At 36.8% G+C, this 12,849-nt stretch overlaps 1 long non-coding RNA gene across 1 annotated transcript in view; it reads left to right on the top strand.

The window, feature by feature from the left end:
- Positions 1-12,849, top strand: part of LOC131808320 (uncharacterized) — a 37,506-nt gene that overhangs the window by 14,053 nt on the left and 10,604 nt on the right. Inside the window, exon 2 of the long non-coding RNA XR_009344776.1 lies at positions 3,836-3,906. This is a non-coding gene — a long non-coding RNA (uncharacterized LOC131808320). The remainder of the gene's footprint in view (positions 1-3,835; positions 3,907-12,849) is intronic.

Below are 12,849 nucleotides of genomic sequence, written 5' to 3'. Positions count from 1 at the left end.
TAACATATTCAAAAGAAATTCCATCAATATTTTAATGGAAGTTATTCATCTGATGTACTCATTTGGGAAAAACTGACTTTGTGCCATAATCTACTCATCCTCTGTCTTGCACTATGTTTTCCAATTACTAAGATTTTATATCTTCAGGCAAATTTTGTGGTGGTGTTTCTGTTTTACTTTTGCACATTTATTCTTAAAGCCATTCTTTTGTGGGTTTTTTTTTTTTTTGGTGTATTTTTGCTCATGTGATTCATATAGGTTCTTATCCTTTTTGAATAAATGATTGCTTATATTTGGAAAGCTATTTAGTTTTGGTGTATTTTCTTTGTATCTAGCAACATCACCTTATTTGGGTATCCTAAAACTGTAACTAAATTTTTAGGCTTTCTAAAAATTCAGTTATATCATCTGTCAATAATAACGATGCCATTCCTTCTCTTCAGTTACCGCCTCTCCTCTGTTACGTACCCTGGAGAATCTGCTACAATGCCCAGAACAACACTGCAAACCGTAGTGTCAGAAGTCATTCTGCAGAGCAGAGTAGCCCTTTCTTTACTTCCCTCTCTACCTCGATGCTGAGCAATCTTGCATCCACTCTTCTCTGTGCCTCAGTTTCTACATTGGTTTAAGCGTTTAACTAAGAGGTAACTCATGGCAGGGTGCTGACCAACCCTTTCTGTCATTCATTACTGATTCTGCCTATACTTGCTCTCCTTCCTTCTCTGTTTCCTCATTTGACATTTTCCTTCCATCTGGACTCCTTCCCTCTTTTTTACAGCTGGTACCTCAGATGACCATTATTTCTGGGGCCAGGTTTTTACCATCCCTCTGAAACTGTTCATTTTTTTCCTCTCTCACCAGAGGACAGGTGTGACCTGTCCACACTGTTGGGCTAGGAGCCTTCTCATGTGATTCAGTTCCAAGCTGGGGGTTGGGAGAAAGAACTGAAATCCCTTTGTGGTTTGATAAATTCAGACTTGTGGCATCTTGCAAAGATCTTCAATGCAGGAGAATCTGGGACAACATGGTTTGGCTTTGGATTTAGTGATTTGAGGGAACTTCAAATAGGAGCTGTGATGAATTAGCAGGGGATTTTCAGTTATGATGCTGTCACATATTAATATTCTAGATTCCTGACCACAGACTATAATCACTGTATTATTTTAGAATGTTTGCCCTTTCTAATAATTTCTCTCCAAAAAAGAAGATAAATCATAATTGGAGCATTTTTGTCTTGGTCTGTGGCCACATACGGCCATCCTCATGGTTCATCTTTGTGAGTCTGATCTCATGAGAAACAAGAGTTACATAGAAATCAGCTGTAAGATTAACTCAACCCTGATCTCGTTTTGTTTCAATTTAGCAATTCCTCAATGGCGCATCAGTCCATCAATCAAGAATATGAGGAAAAGGGATGACAGCAGATTGGATGAAGCTGAGAGAAGGATATAATAATATCCTTAATGCTGAGTTCTATGCTTCAGCCTTAAAGTGTATCTTCGATAAAAAGACTCAAAGTTGCAATAATTCCTCCTGATGACTTGCTTTAAAGTGGGTTGGGGGAGGGTTGGTGAGTGGCAGGTGTTGAGACTGGGAGGGAGAAGGACTTGGACAAGTTTCCTTTGGGGTCAAGCAAATCCCAAAGGCAGCCTGCAGTGGTGGTTAAGAAGTCATAGGAGCTACTCCCTGGTTCCCACCACTTACTGGTTGTGTGTCCCCAGGCAATTTGCTTTTCTGCTCCTTGCCATAGTTTCCACATTTGTGAAATGAGAATAATAATAGGATACATAGGGTTATTATAAGATTTCAATGAGTTACTATTACATGCCAAGGACAGTGCCTGACTCAGGGTAAGTGGTTATATGTGTCTGTTAAAATTTCTAGTGAGGCTGTTGGATGCTGTATAGAGTTAGTGGGCTGGGCAGAGGTTCAGATGAGCCATTTTGTGCAGGTAATGGTGAGGGTGCAACAGAGAAGGACCAGGAGTCTAGGCAGTTGCAGCAGTTTCCAGGCTAGGCCTTAGGTCATCAGCACACAGTTACGTGAGGTGATGTCAGATACAGATTTACCCACAGGGGGGAAGGGGTTTTAAGTGCTGAGGAGACCTGTCCAAGGCCCAGATGAACAAGCAGTCAGGTGAAGGCATGGTACAGGGCATGGTGACAAAATTCTGTGTGGTCAGGAGGATACCGAATGTGGCTCCATTTCACCCCATCTGGGCTGGGAGGTCTGCTTCCAACACAAATAGAAATGATCCTGCTGCCGGTAACATTGCTGTTTCTCAGCAAGAAGAAAAGAGCAAACAGAAGGTAGGAAAGAGATGAGAGGAGAAATACCACAAGAAAACACTTCTCTTGACAGTGTTCTCTGATTATAGGAGTCCAAAAGAAATACCTGTGGAAGGGGAGAATTCCACTAAAGTACATGATTCGTTCGGAATGAGTTCCATGAAAAATAAATCTCCCTTCACTGACTAAAAATGTATTGTATTTATTCAACAATCATTTCAACAATGAAGTAAAATATGACCCATTACAATATTTATCTCCATTTTTTGTTACAATTTTTGAGATGACAAATCCACCACAACTAGGCTATTCATCTAAATTTTGCTAACTTGACAACAATCAAAACACTGAACAATCCAATTTAAAAATGGTCCAAGAAGCTGAATAGACACTTCTACAAAGAAGATATTCAAATGGCCAATTAACACTTAAAATGATAACCATAAGGGAAATGCAAATCAAAATTTTAATAACACTTCACAGATATTAGCATGGCTATTACAAAAGAAAACAAAAACAAAAATCAAAATAACAAATGGTGGCAAGAACATGCAGAAATTGGAGCCCTGGTGCATAATTTTGGAAATGTAAAATGAGGCATCTGCTATGGAAAACAGTATGGTGTTTCCTAAAAAAAATTAAATGAAGATTTGCCATATGATCCAGCAACTCCACTTCTTGGTATACACCCCAAAAAAATTGAAAGCAGGGACTTCAAGAGGTATTTGTATACCAATGTTTAAGACAACGTTACTCACATGTTTATGGATCTCTCTAACTGTTAAAAGGTAGAAGGAATCAGAGTGTCCATTGACCGATAAATGGATGAACAAAATGTGGTATCATATACAATGGATAATTCAGCTTTTTTTAAGATAAGAAGTTTTGATGTATGCTATGACATGGATGGACTTTGAAAATATTATGCTAAGTGAAATAAGCCAGACACAAGAGGACACATATTGTATGGTATTTGTATCATTTATTTGAGGTACCTAGAATACACAAACTCATGGAAACAGAAGTGGAAAGCTGATTTTCAGAGGCTGGGGGAATGGGGCTATGAGAGTTGTTCCTTAATGGATATAGAGATTTAGTTTAGGATGACGAAAAAGTTCTGGAGATGAATGGTGGTGATGGTACAGAAGAATGTGAATGCAAATGGTCAAAATGGTCAATTCTGTATTATGTATGTTTTATCACATATAAAAATTCTCTGTTCTGTGACACATCCCAGCTGCCACCTGCTTAACAGTCTTATAAATATTCCATTGTCTTCATGTAGGCATGGACATTATGAATTTTCCTCCCAGCAAGAAGAGTTGAAAGGGACATCACTTTTAGTTATTGAGAAATGTGTTAACAAATCAGCTCTAAGAGTTGAAGTTAGCCTCATATCACTACTCATTACCTTAAATAATTTGGTTGATTAGGGTGTCTGCTTTCAGAACTATTTTTTAAACTTCAGAATGTTATATATTGAATTTATAAAATTCCCAATGCCATTTACTCATGCCATTTTGACTTTAACATTTGCTTGTTTGTAGGAGGGGAATGATTTAAATGGTACCAAATATGAGAAAGAATCACTGGAAATTTTGGAGAATTTCAGTGTACGGTAAGAAGAGTTATAAATATATATAAAATGAATAGATTCACTTAGCTTACTCACCCTGACTCAGGGCATCTACATTTAGAAATATAAGCCTACTTCTTTTTTTTTTTTTTTTTTTCCTCATTGTGAAAATCAAGGCATGTTTATGGATCTCTCTAAAAGAAAAGCAACATTTTTATAAGGCAAATTTTTCTTCTCAAAAAAAAAAAATTAAATGTTGTGCTTAAACTGAGCTTGAAATCTAGCCTTGACTTAAATATTACCCCAATGAGCAATTCTAGGTATATTTGCTTCTCTGGCACAATGAACAAGCTTTGGAAAGTTAGAGGGCCTGCAAGGCTCTTTAGGGAAATGCCTTAAAAATTCCCAGGAAAGACCAGAGGAGACTGTTTGCCCCTTTTGCTTATTCCACCTTTTAAAAGATCATTTCCTCTTAACGCTTAAAGCAGAGTAATCATAGCAGGGGTTAGAGAAGCTCTATTTCAATCTTTGGAATGTTGAAACTTTTCATGTGATTCCAAATTCCATCTTTGGATTTTAATAGGAGGAGAAATTGCTAATTTGGCCTGGGCAGGTGGTTTATAAGAATGGTGAATTCTGGGAACCACCTGGGGTGCTACAGGCAGGGTGCTTATTCCATTCATGTAAGTAAAGGCAGGCAGAATACCAACTGTCACTGTCTTGCCTGGCTTTTACCCTGCATTGCGGGAACAGGGGGCTGTCTGTGGAGGAGGGTGAACATTAAGAAAACCTGAATTCCATAATATGAAAGTGTAACTTGGAAACCAGAAAGATGAATTCAGTCAAAAATGGACTCTCAAATGATAGAGAGGATAATTTTTCCTGAATAATCTGTTCTTTGATAAAAATCAACTTGTTCTATATTCTTTAGTCTTACTATTTTTCTACTTCCAATTTATCTAAACAGAATTTTGTACAATCGGGCTTTTAAAAATAGTGGTATTAGCTACTATTTATTAAGTTAATGCACTGGGTCAGGCACTGTGCAAAATCTATTATTTCAATTAATTCTCACTACAATTTCATGATGTAGTCACTATTATGATCTCAAGTTTACCAATAAGGACATTCAGAGAATGAAAATGAATTCCCCAAGGTTCCTTAACTCCTAAGTGATGAAACTGGGATTTAAATGCAAGGCTTGTCTTGCATTTGAACTAGCAAAGCTACTGCTCTTGATTCCTATATTAGATTACTAGTCTATATTAGGGGATGTTAGCATACAATAAAACCACGGCTAATACTGAATTGTATCAAAATAGGATTTGTAACCTTAAACCTTTCCACTTTTGAAAAGACAGAATGTCGGGGAAAAAAAAAAAAAGCCATGCTAAAAATTGTATTTTAAAATAGTGTTTCCTTGGAACCCATAAATCTAGTATAGGGCCAATTAATTTTGAGATCCACAGTTGTCATTAACATAATATATGTCCCGAGAAATCTTGTAAATAAAAACGTATTTAATATGTGAATTAATCAGCTTTTACTACAAAAATGTTGCATAACAACCTCCCCCCACCAATCTTAATAGCTTACAATTAAGTATTTCTTTCAAGTCTGCAGGTCAGCTGTGTTGGTTCAGATAGAAACTGCAGTCATGCATAGATCTGGTGCATATGTACATCTTTCTGTGAGCCAGGCTGAAGGAACAGTGCTTACCTGGAGAAGGCTTTTCCCATGATGGTGGGCAGAAGTGCAAGAGACCGAGTCAAACCACACACATGATTTGAATTTAAATCTTCTGATTGGATGTAGCATGTATCATGTCCACTTACCATTCCATTGGTCTGAGTCACACAACCAAGTTCAAACACAACGTAGTAGGGGGGGAGACAGGTCTTCCCATGGAGCAGAGAGAGAAGATGTGTATATTTACTTAACATTAATACATTCCACATTGATGCTATATGATCAGATAATTCACAAACTTATGTTATCACACAATAATCTTCTTAACAAAACAAAAAACAAAAAACTTGGTTTTCTTCAAATCTCAAGACCCAATTTTTCCCTGATCAGAATTTGAGACGAGTTGCAAAAAATCTCTTATTTGTGAAGTACTATGTTTTAATAAAAAGAAATATAAAATAGCCTCTGATGTGAGACTTTTTTCAAAGAAAATAATTAAAGCATAATAACACTCTGAATTTGCAAAGACTCTACTTCAAATAATTTTATTGACTGACACAGTGACATATTTTTGTTCTATTCTCAAAACAACTTGTGGATAAACTGTTATAATCCATTTACTACAAGTAGAAAATCCCATAGATATTGGGAATTTTCCAGGTTAAAGCAGTAGTACCAGTGCCAAATCCTGGGTTCCCATACCTCCAGTCAGTTCAAAAAACCATGTCCCATGATTTGTGAGTTCAATTGTATCAAAATGATATAAACTGCACTAAGTAGGTTTCGAAGTTACAAGATCAACTTTTTGGAGGAGTTTATTTGAAATGTGTTTCAGACCTCTACTAACCAGAATAAAATGCACTAAGGAAGAATCAAAGAAGTATCTAGATAGTTAAAAAGAAAACAAACTAAGGGTTTTGGAGGGGAGGGGTGGGGGGTTGGGTAAGCCTGGTGGTGGTATTAAGGAGGACACGTATTGCATGGAGCACTGGGTGTGGTGCATAAACAGTGAATTCTGGAACACTGAAAAGAAATAAAATCAAATAAAACAGAAAATAAAATAAAATACATGAGACAAAAAAAATTAAAAGAAAAGAAGACCATTATTATAAAAGCCAATTTATCACACTATATTTGAAGTATAAAAGTTTTTCTTGATCCAGTTGAGTTTGTCCCAAGATAAAGTTGTCCAAAAAATAATGATAGGCCTTTCTGCCTTTTTCTTGGTTTATAATCACCAACGAAATAATGGTGGCTCTCACTGGCTTCCCTTTTTTATTCTTCAAAGGTGACCCCCCAAAATAACCCAACAACAACAATCACAACGTCTTTTTGTGTCTTTCACCTATACGTAAATAGATATACTGACACAGACTTCCAGATATTGAATCTTGGGTCACATTTTGATTAAACTCGTATAGCAAAAGGGATCTTGGAAATGATAATAGGTTATAAAGAATAAATTTTAAAAATCATGAGACAGCAATCCTGAAGGCATGAAAAACTCTGCCCAGTGATAGCTAGGAGGTATGCTATTCTAACTTGGCGAGTGCTGGTTGCATGACTCTCCCACACCATGACCCTGTCTCATTGCAAATCATTGAAGAGTCATTGACACCTTCCTTGGCTTATTTAATTTTATTTATTTATTTATTTATTTATTTATGTTATTTATTTATGTTATTTATTATTTTCTTTCTTGAACCCAAGAGAAAGATTGAAGCTGGAGGTGAGGGGTTTGGGGGAATTGAAGTATAAGAAAAAGAAAACAGCTCCAGTAGGATAGAGAGTGAAAGAAATTAAATCACCTTGGGACTAATTCTAAATAAACTATATATGCAAGGATTAAAAGAAGCAGGAAATAATCTATCTTCTATATTAAGCTTAAAAATGTGGTATGGTATAGGGAAAAGCAGATAGATTTTGCTGAGTTCATATCATGACTATACTTCTTACCAGCTGTGTCACTTTGAACTGGTTTATTCAGTGATTCTTGGGTTATCCAAAAATGAATGTAATAGCAATTATCTGGCAGCTTTATTATTACTGTGACAATTAACTGAGATACTGTGTAAACTGTCAATTGTGACCAGAGGGCTTAAAATGACCTAAAAATGTTTTTTGTGACTTGCAGATAGTACTTTAAATGTGGAATTAGTTGCTAATATATAAAATTTAGAAATTTCACTTGAACATTTAGATTTTAGTTTTTTTTCTTAAAAATGTGGAAGACCTGCTGTTTTAGTTTTCTATAGCTGTCTAACAAACCACTATAAAATCTAATTAATGACTTAAAAAAAATCATTTCTTTTGCCTACAAATCTGCAGTTTGGGCAGAGCTCAGTGTGGAAAGGTCATTCATTCAAATCCTATCATATTCCCTCCCCAATAGTAGCTCACTGGAATCTGGAAGATCCTCTTCTGAAATGACTTTGTGTCATGGCTAACTCAGGGTTTGGGGCCTCATTCTTTTTCTTGACATGGGCCCCATGGGTTCTGGGCTTACTCATAGTAGCCTTATTCTCTCGAGGATGAATATTCCAAGAGAGACCCAAACAGAAGTTAGATTGCCTTTTTTGACCTAACCTTGGACATCATACATATCACTTCTATCATACTCTATTTGTAGAATCTCTCCCACAAGGTTTGAAAAGGAGGAGTCATAGACTCCAGTTCCTAATGGGGAAAGGCAAAGTTCTTGAAGAGCATCTGGACTGGGAACATTGTTATGATCATTTCTACAAAGTATAATCTATCATACCTGGTACATTGGGCTTGTGTTTTTACATAGCCACAGTCAGTAGAATCTGAGTTGTAGCTGTGCCATTAATGGGTCCTGAAATTACTTCCCCTTTCTAGCTATCCAACACTTGGCCTGATCATCCATTACACTTAGTAGGCTAGGAATTTACACTATTATCTCCATACACCGAAGTTTAGAGAAAAATGAAGTACCAGTCTACTACACTCACTAGAGTAGATTTGCTTTGCCAAGCTGTGAAGAACAAACAACTGGCTTAATAAGGAGGGGAGTAGATCTGTGGACAAGGCTGCTGTGATCAGAGTTGCAAATGCACCTTTTAAACTATACTTTTTGACCTCTGAAAAAGCAAAAGCCTAAGCAACACAATATGTGAAAAGTAGAATGAGATTCTTCAAAGTTGAAGAACTCATGTTGCAGATCAACAGCCTCTGCAAAACCAGGCTGCCTGAAGGATAAGGCTGAGTTATGGATGGCCTGGGTTAGTCGTGTAAAGGAGTGCTAAGCTACAAAGACCAGGAGAGAAGTCTTTTTCTTTTGCTTTTTCTTTCTCTCTCTCTTTGTTCCTTTCTTCCTCTCTCTCCCTCCACCAACCTCTTTCTGGCTGCAGGCATTTAAGGGAGCCTCTGTCAGGTCACTGGTTGACCACCAAGACAATAAATCAGTGACTTCAGACACCACATAATCAGAAATATAATCTTTGTGAAAATAGTTTGGAAAAGGTAATAAACACATAACTCCTTTAATAAACCACTTTAAAAAAAGCACAACAATCAGCACCAGCAAATTCTGGGGAAAGGGGAGAAATTGATTTCCACCTTATAATATTAAGACGTCTGGTTTTCAACAAAAAAATTTATAAGGCATTCAAACAAACAAGAAAGTATGGTCCATTTATAGGAAAAAACAGATCAACAGAAACCATACTTGAAGAAACACAGGACTTACTAGGCAAAGATTTTAAATCAACTTCCTTAAACATAATCAAAGACTAGAAAAAAACATAGAAACAATGTAAAAACAAAATGGAAAGATCAGCACACACACACACACACACACATTACTGTAGCTAACAAATAATTTTAGCAAGTTGTGGAGTATAGGATCAGAATGCAAAAATCAGATGTGTTTCTTCACACCAGCAATGAACAATCGAAAAAGGAAATTAAGTAAATAATTCCTTTTATCATAGGATCCAAAATAATAAAGTATCTAGGAATAAATTTAAGCAGCCAAATGATTTGTTAACTGAAAACTTTAAACATTGCTGAAAGAAACTGACGAGGATCTAAATAAATGGGAAAACATCTTAAGATGGCTATGCTACGCAAAGTGATTTACAGAATTAAAGCAATTCTTACCAAAATTCCAATGATCTTTTGGAGCAGAAATGGGAAAGCTGATCCCTAAATTCTTTGTTTGTTTGTTTGCTTGGCTGATTCTATTTATTTATTTATTTATTTTATTTTTTCAGTGTTCCAAGATTCATTGTTTATACACCACACCCAGTACTCCATGCAATATGAGCCATCCTTAATACCCACGACTAGGATCACTCATCTGCCCACCAGTCTCCCCTTCAAAATCCTGTTTGTTTCTCAGAGTCCACAGTCTCTCAAGGTTCATCTCCCCCTCTGATTTCCACCAATTCACTTTTCCTTTCTTTCTCCTAATGTCCTCCATGTTATTCCTTACACTCCACAAGTTAAGTGAAACCATATGATAATTGCCTCTCTGCTCGACTTATTTCACTCAGCATAATCTCCCCCGGCCCGATCCATGTTAATACAAAAGTTGAGTATTCATTCTTTCTGATGGAGGCATAATATTCCATTGTATATATGGACCATATCTTCTTTATCCATTCATCTGTTGAAGGGCATCTAGGCTCTTTCCACAGTTTGGTGACTGTGACCATTGCTGTTATGAACATTGGGGCACAGATGGCCCTTCTTTTCACTACATCTGTATCTTTGTGGTAAGTACCCAGTAGTGTAATTTTGGGTCATAGGGTAGCTCTATTTTTAATTTTTTAAGGAATCTCCACACTCTTTTCCAAAGCAGCTGCACCTACTTGCATGTCCACCAACAGTATGAGAGGGTTCCCTTTTCTCCACATCCTCTCCAACACTTGTTGTTTACTGTCTTGTTAATCTTTTTTTAATTTTTTTTATTTATTTTCAGCATAACAGTATTCATTATTTTTTCACCACACCCAGTGCTCCAATACGTGCCTTCTATAATACCCACCACCTGGTACCCCAACCTACAACCCTCCCACCACTTCAAACCCCTCAGATTGTTTTTCAGAGTCCATAGTCTTTCATGATTCACCTCCCCTTCCAATTTACCCCAACTCCCTTCTCCTCTCTAACTCTCCATGTCCTCCATGTTATTTGTTATGGTCCACAAATAAGTGAAACCATATGATAATTGACTCTCTCTGCTTGACTTATTTCACTCAGCATAATCTCTGCCATTCTAACTGGTATAAGGTGGTATTTCAATGTGATTTTGATTTGAATGTCCCTGATGGCTAATGATGATAAACATTTTTTCATGAGTCTGCTAGCCATTTGTCTGTCTTCTTTGGAGAAGTGTCTGTTCATGTCTTCTGACCATTTTTTGACATGATTATCTGGGGGTTTGGGGGGTTTTTTGGGGGGGGGAGTGTTTAGTTTGAGTTCTTTATAGATCTTGGATATCAGCCCTTTGTCAAATCAAGAAGAGAGAAGAACCACATGGTCCTCTCAATTGATACAGAACAAACATTTGACAAAACACAGTCTCCTTTCCTGATTAAAACTCTTCAAAGTATAGGGATAGAAGGAACACTCCTCAACTTCATAAAATCCATCTATGAAAAACCCTCAGCAAATATCATTCTCAATGGGGAAAAATTGATAAACCTTCCCACTGAGATCAGGAACATGACAAAGATGCCCACTCTCACCACTGTTGTTCAACATAGTACTAGAAGTCCTAGCAACAGCAATCATACAACAAAAAGAAAAGGTAGTCAAATTTGCAAAGAAGAAGTCAAACTCTTTCTCTTCCCAGATAACATGATACTTTATATGGAAAGCCCAAATTCCTATAACTCATACAGCAATTCAGTAATGTGGCAGGATACAAAATCAATGCACAGAAATCAGTTGCTTTCTTATACACTAACAATGAAAATATAGAAAGGGAAATTAGAGAATTGATTCCATTTACTATAACACCAAAAGCCATAAGATATCTTGGAATAAACCTAACCAAAGAGGTAAAGGATCTGTACTCAAGGAACTGCAGAACACTCATGAAAGAAATTGAAGAAGACACAAAAAGATGGAAGAGCAATCCATGCTCATGAATCATAAGAATAAACATTGTTAAAATTTCTATACTGCCCAGAGCAATTTATACTTTCAATGCCATCCTGATCAAAATTTCACTTGCATTTTTCAAAGTGCTGGAACAAACAATACTAAAATTTGGATGGAATCTGGTATGGAAATAGAAAAGACGCTGAATCCCTAAGGAAATGTTGAAAAAGAAAAATAAATCTGGGGGCATCACATTGCCTGATTTCAAGCTTTATTACAAAGCTGTGATCACCAAGACAGCATGGTACGGGCACAAAAACAGACACATAGATCAGTGGACCAGAGTAGAGAGTCCACATATGGACCCTCAACTCTTTGGTCAAATAATCTTTGACAAAGCAGGGAAAAATATCCAGTGGAAAAAAAGATAGTCCCTTCAATAAATGGTGCCGGGAAAGATTGAGCAGCTATATATAGAAGAATGAAACTAGACCACTCTCTTACACCATACACAAAGATAAACTCAAAATGGTTGAAAGTCCTCAATATGAGACAGGAATCCATCAAAATCCAAGAGGAGAACATAGGCAGTAACCTCTTCAACATCAGCCACAGCAACTTCTTTAAAGACAGGTCTCCAAAGGCAAAGGAAACAAAAGCAAAAATGAACTTTTGGGACTTTGTCAAGATAAAAAGCTTCTGCACAGCAAAAGAAACAGTCAACAAAACAAAGAGGCAACCTTTGGAATGATAGAAGACATTTGCAAATGACACTGATCCTTAAATTCCTATGGAATTTCAAGGGGCCTTGAATAGACAAAGCAATACTGAAAATGAAGAACATGGGGTGCCTGGGCAGCTCAATCAGTTGAATGCCCAACTCTTGATTTCAGCTCAGGTCATGATCTCAGCATTGTGAGATAAGCCTTGGGTGGGACTCTGTACTCGGTGTGGAGTCTGCTTATTTCTCTCCCTCTCCTTCTGCCCTTTGCGCAGCTTGCTCACTCGTGTGTGCACATGTGCCTTTTCAAACAAATAAAATCTTTAAAAATATAAAATAAAATAAAAAAGAAAGAAAAAAATAAAGTTGGTGGTCTCACACTTCCTGATTTCAAAACTTACTACAAAGATACAATATGGAAAACAGTGTGGTAATTCCTTGATATAGATACATAGACCAATGGACTAAAATTGAGAATCCAAAATAAAACCATACTTCTACAG

Source organism: Mustela lutreola, chromosome 9 (assembly GCF_030435805.1).
Source record: "Mustela lutreola isolate mMusLut2 chromosome 9, mMusLut2.pri, whole genome shotgun sequence".
NCBI lineage: Eukaryota > Metazoa > Chordata > Mammalia > Carnivora > Mustelidae > Mustela > Mustela lutreola.
The sequence above is the reverse complement of the archived record's forward strand: the minus strand, read 5'-3'. Positions and strand labels throughout refer to the sequence as shown.